A 6,267-nucleotide genomic window follows, 5' to 3' on the forward strand; every position below is an offset into this window, starting at 1 on the left:
GCTAGAGCAGAGGGAATTGGGGTGAGCAGGTGAGGCTCAGCAAGCATGTCTAGTGCAACCACCGAGCTCCCACCTCTGCATCCGCTCCACATCCTCCCATATCTCCTAGCTCCCCTTTCTGCTAACTGCCTTTCCTGCTTGAGGGCCCCTCCCCCTATTTTGGATACTTACAGGGTCCTCTGCTTCCCCTCCTCCATCCACAAAAGACTGCCAGGAGAAAAGAGTCAGATGTGAATGGCTGAACCTGCAGTGTAGTTTATGTGGTTTACGTTGCTGTGATCTTTTCCCAGGGGTATTTGCCTGTAAGTTCCTTGCTTTTTGTGGAATGAAACACTTTGATGCTGGAATCCCACTCTATCTTCTGATCCACAGTCTGCTCAATCACTTTAGGTCCTTGGATAGCGGATGCGTTTTGTTTGGTTAGTGCAGTGACGTTTTCACTGCTGTTTAGTGGTAAATAGGTATCATGCTCCAGTTTCTCACAGATACCACCGTCCTCTACTAATTTATTACATCCTCATTGTCTTACCCTTGGCTGACCCGCCTGGTCTGAAGGTATTTGTGTATGGGGCCCCCTGTATGAAGCTTTGTTATTTCCTGACTTTTCAATTGAGAAATTACATCAGCCCCTCCTATAGTAATTTCCCCCTCAGTTCTTTCCTTTCTTAGGCAGTTCTACCAACAATGCTGTATCGATTTGTACCCCAGGGTTGGGCAATGAATTACAAGTGCGTCAGGATTCCCTCCTAGTGAAGAGTCCAGACTTTAGCACCTGTTACTAAGTTGTTTCTCACACGCTTACAAAAATGAGAATCGAGGCTGCTGTTTTTCTTAAAATAAAACACAACAGAACAATTTATCATGATTTTAATTGATTCTTAAATGAACGGATGAGATCAATTATTTAGCCCACAAAGTTTAGCTTTTCAACATGTGAAGGGAGCTTATCAAACCCAGCTGCTAAGGCATTTCATCAGCAGACTAGAGTCGGGCGTCTCGGGGGGAGAGGGTGGCTGAGGATGATTTGGGGGTGGGGGGAGGTGGACGGGACCATCCCCAGAAGAGTGTTCTCAACCGTCAATGAGTATGGACTTTGTCTACACCTAGGTCACGTGGGGAGATGGTGCGCCTACTGAGGCAAGAAGCGTCAGCTGCATTCATTGAATGTCTGATTCAGCTCACAAGCGCTTACTCTCTGCTATGACTCCCCCACCTACCCTCCGGGGCACTGCGATTTGGTAGAGGGCTGCTCTGCCCAGGATCATGCTTCCCCACCTCTGACCTGGTCATTATTCAAACAGTGAATAATTATCATCCATTTCAAACAGTCAGCAGGGCAATAACATGTGCGCATCAAGGATCACAAAAGAAACTTGGATTATGAGGAATAGAAAAATCTGCCCAACATGTGGCACCATTAAAGAGCTCTGGCTGAGACATATTGTTTGTAGTCAGCAGTTGTCTGGAAAATAGATGTTTACTTACAGGGAGTGTATTAAGATCTTTGCCATTAGGCAATATATATCCTGCATTGTACCTTCTCTTACAGAAAACTATGGTGGAATAAACCTTTAATTAGCGATTCTTGTGATAAGGAAAAATATTAAACAGCAATACTGTTCTATGTTGGTGTTTCTGCTTATTAAAGACAGACAGACAGAGAGAGAGAGAGAGAGAGAGAGAGAGAGAAGCATCAGGAACATTTCTTTGGAAGGATGGCCTTTTTAAAATGGTACGTTCCATTTAAAACTGCAAGTGAAATATTCGCTAAATATAGATTACATTACTTAGAGAAAAAAATGTCCCTAATATTCAGCAAGAACGTAAACACACTGGGTTTCCCTGAGCCATCCATCTTCTGATGAAAAGGTGTATTTTAATAAGACTAAGTGTATTTTAATAAGACTAAGTGTATTCATTGCATCAGACTCTCATGTCTCTCGTGAGTTTCTTTAGTCTGTGATGATACAAAATGTTTCTACTGCATAATAGGAAATTTTCTTTGCACAACTCTTTCAGAACAGGGACTGGGCATCATAAGACGAGTGTCCTATCTTGCTTTTGACACATTGTAATTTCTCTGCCTCTGTTTTCTTAGCAAACAGACTTGTGCCTCCCCAATACCATCGAACAAATGGATGGATGATCCTAATCCTGTAAAGTTCTGAATTCCATTACCTTCTAGTGCTAAAAGAATTGACTTGTTTATGACAAGTTTGGTCCAAGATGAAGCTGGAGGGCGTGCAGTCTGAGCAGCTCATTCTAGGCGTGTGTCCATCCTTGGGCAGTGTGCCACCTTTCCTAAGTCTTGATTCCCTTGTAAGTAAAGTGGGGGCAATAGCACTTCATCATTTGTGGTGAGGATTAAATGAAAAAAATATACGTAAAGCACCTAGGACAGATTCTAGCAGACAGTTTGTACTCAATCAATGCTAGCTGTTAGGATGAAATTTTCAGTTAGGTAAGAGAGGTTGGCATAGAGCCTTTAAAACTTGAATGATGGCATCTGGCAGAAGCAGCAGCTGATTCTCTTCCCTGCTCTGCCCCAGGCTCTCAGTAGGGGCTCAGTACATATTTGGTCAATGAATGAAGGACCACCAGAACAAGCTCCTAAATTTTAACTCCCAGACCTACCAGTCTAACTGACCAACTCATTTGGCCAGATCACATATTCCACATTTTTACATCTATTTTTCTCTGTAGAGCCCACCATTTCAATCAGAAGCAGGAAAAACTGTTAGATATTATTCTGGAGCTTTCTTAAGCCAAATCAACAAATATTTATTGAGGGCAAGACAGGTGAGCAGAGTGGAGTCAGGAAAAAGAATTCTCAGCATGGTTTCCAGAACACAGCTCTGCAAATATAAATGACACGGTCAAAATCGAGGTCAGTGGTTTATTTCTTATTTATTTTCAAATTTAAATGATCTAATGTCATGAGATGAATCCTAACCCTCTTGCCCTGATTTGCTATTTCATTCCCTATCAAACACTCATTTCACAATATAAGATCACCTGGAACATTCAGACTTGCTGTCCCAGTAAGAGAGAGTCCTTTCTCAGTTGGTGCCAAGGGGATCTCAAAATGGGAAGCCTCTTAGATTAACTCTCTCAATATCCTTCTCTACTCACTCGATAATATGCGTGTTGGGAATTTGGAGCAGAACTAAGGAGAGATGAACTGCATAAGGGACCACCAACTATTTTCCACTTCCAAAATAGTACATCTTGCTTTCCTTATAGTATCTCCTTATTTGCTTGGCTTCACCGAACTGTTTTAATGAGAAAGTTTCAAGAATATCCTGGGATTATAGTCTTGGAATGAACTTTCATACCCATAGTATAAGCCCCTTTGGTTTAAAACTATCCCACTTAAAGGCATCTACTTATAACTACCAGCTGCTGGCTCTTTTCTCTTCATACTCATGAATGCACACACAGACACATATAGTACGCACGTGTACACACACACACATACGCGCACACACACTCCCTCATGTGCACTGTATATATGTAAACATCCAGAAGGAACAATGCATTGTAAAAATTGTCCTGTTGAGTTTGTAATCCAGTGAGAGTTACTGAGTGCTGATAAGTAAAGGAAGTTCAACCAGACAGTTTAATCCTCCAATTTCCTGTCTTCTAATCAGCCCCTGATTCTTTTGGTTTTAAATTAGAAACATTCCTGACGATATTTGGGACAGGTGAAGGAAAATCAACTAGAAAATAAATAAGGACAAAGCACTTATTTTACTGTTTAAAGTTCATAGGAGAAATATGAGCATAATCACAGGAAATCAAGATTTTAAAAAAGATAGTAGAAGTACATGGGCTAGCTTAAGCAACCAGTCACATTTCTGGATGCAGTACATTTGGATCATAATTTGATTTAAAGAAAAAAATAGGAACATAGCTTAATGTATCTGTTTCTCCCTAAGTATAGTAAATGGTACTTTGAAAAATGTTGTGTAAGACTAACCAAAAAGGAAATGGTAAGGATAATTTCTTAATGTATGTAGGAGAAAAAAAATTCTACTTCATTCAATTGATAATACTGTGAGAAAATAATGTTTGGGGTGTGCAGGAACCTTTGACGTTAATGCACATTCTTAGATATTAATAGAGTTGCACATATTTATAGTGGTGGATAAAAATAAGACAATCGTGCATTTAAAAATAAGCTCACGTAGTGTGTAAATGCTTGAAATAGAATGTGTGTACATCTGTTAATCTGTTAATCATGGACACTTTCTTTTGAAAAAATACTGGATGCTGAGAATATGATAAGATTTATTATTTACTGAATTCCCTCATTTTAATTCTTTTCATTTATAGCCATTGTAGTGAATTCCAAGTTATTTTAATCATCATCATGAAAGACCTAGAACAGATGCAGAGAAAAATTTTCATTAGGCAATGTCTTCTGAGGAATATAGAAGCCAATAACTAACAAAAGTTGTTCCATTGAGAATTAACATTTAAAAAATTGAAATGATAAATACAACTGAAGGTGTGAATCCAAGCAAATAACAACAAAAGATCTGCATGAAATATGAGTTCTTCTCCCTTTTCTATAAATCTTTAGATTAATTCTTACGTTTTACAGTAATTCTGGTCTCTCTGATAACCCTCTCCCTGGTCCCCTTCTTGCCACTTCACCAAGTGTTTACCATGTGCGTGCTTCTCTTTGGGGCTGCAGACTGCTGCCCATGGTTCCACGTGGTGAGTATATGTGGGGAAGGAGCCCAGACCTGAGCTAGAGGGCCCAGGTGTGGCTCCTGGTTCAATGAAACTAGGTAAGTCACTCAGCCTCTCTGAAATTCCCATTTCCCATTTCCTTATAGTAAAGCCCTTCTTACTTACACTGTTACACTGTTGTGTAAATGTTCCCCTTCAGCATTTCCTTGTTACTTGGAGTTTACCCCCATGTATCTGTCTGAATTCCTTTCCAGATATAAATTCCTTTGACGCCTGTCCAAATAAATAAGGGAACTGTCTTATTTACCTTGTGTTTCCCACAGCACCTAGAAAGGGCTCTGTACATCGTGGGTACTCGTATTTGTTAAATTAGAGTCACATGTATGAAAGCACAATATAAGTCCTTCGTAAAAGCAAAAAAAAAAAAAAGAGTTCTTGTGTCTGCAGCCGTTAGGGCTGCCAATCATTTGGGAAGTAGGCTGGAGTTGACAGTTTTTTTTAAATTGCTGAACACAGTAAGACAGTATTTCATAGAAGTACCTTGCTAATTTATCTATATCTATATCTGTCTATACATGCATACATGTAATTTTTAAAGGCATTTACATTATAAGGCAGAGCATGTCCTTCCTGCCCAAGTGTTTTCCTGGCATACAAAGTCTGAGCTGTAAAAATTTGGATTAAGTGATCGATAGTTCTTGACTGAAAAATTGTATGGCAATTTCTAAAGAGAATGCTTCCAGAATAAGTGCTTGGGAACATAGCGTGGGGTGAGGGAGTTGCAGGATGATTTAATAACCTTTATTTCATAGTCACTATGAGGTTTTAAACTTGATTGCAGAAGCAAGACACATGTATTTTGTAATTCACATAAAAATAGTCCCATAATATCTTGTTATCAGCAAATCATTAGGAAGAGGAGATTTATTCTGCCTTTATTTTAATGCCATGTGTGTAGAATGAAGGTAATTCCACTGGATAGAATTATATTTTGAAGCATATACAGACATTCAGGACACTTCCATGTCATTTGGAGTGAAGGAAAATTTCACAAGGGTTTTCCTTAGTTTTATGCCGGAAGGTTTCAAATAGAGATGTCACAACATAGCTAGATTAAGTTGATACGTAATATTTATTTCTTGATTTGCATGATTAAAGCATTAGAGAAGTGGCTCAGATATCAAAAGATTTCTCATAAGTGGCAGCGCCAAAGGTAATTACTGTTAAAATGTACATGCTCGAACCCTGGTCGTTTGTTAACTTCTAAGTTGCTTACAACTTCTTGGGTTGGAATAAAAGTTTTTATTTGACTTTTGCCTATCAAGACCACTTTCTTGCTCCATTTTGATATCAAAAGTGTATTTAGCATTTCTTATATCCTATGTCCTTCAAGACAACATTAACTTCAGCAAAAAAAAAAAAAAAAAAAGAAAAAAGCGATAGAAGATAGAGAAGGCCCTTCTAAGTATTTCTCATTTTAAAACACTTGTTTCTTAAGCAAAACTAGCTTTTTAAAGACAAAGCTAAAATTTATACTGAAAAAAGCCCCTGATTAATTTAGTTAACTGC

At 38.8% G+C, this 6,267-nt stretch overlaps 1 protein-coding gene across 5 annotated transcripts in view; it reads right to left on the reverse strand.

Moving 5' to 3' along the window:
* Positions 1-6,267, reverse strand: part of NFIA (nuclear factor I A) — a 595,358-nt gene that overhangs the window by 586,054 nt on the left and 3,037 nt on the right. The window lies entirely within an intron of this gene.

Source organism: Globicephala melas, chromosome 1 (genome assembly GCF_963455315.2).
Source record: "Globicephala melas chromosome 1, mGloMel1.2, whole genome shotgun sequence".
Classification (NCBI taxonomy): Eukaryota; Metazoa; Chordata; class Mammalia; order Artiodactyla; family Delphinidae; genus Globicephala; species Globicephala melas.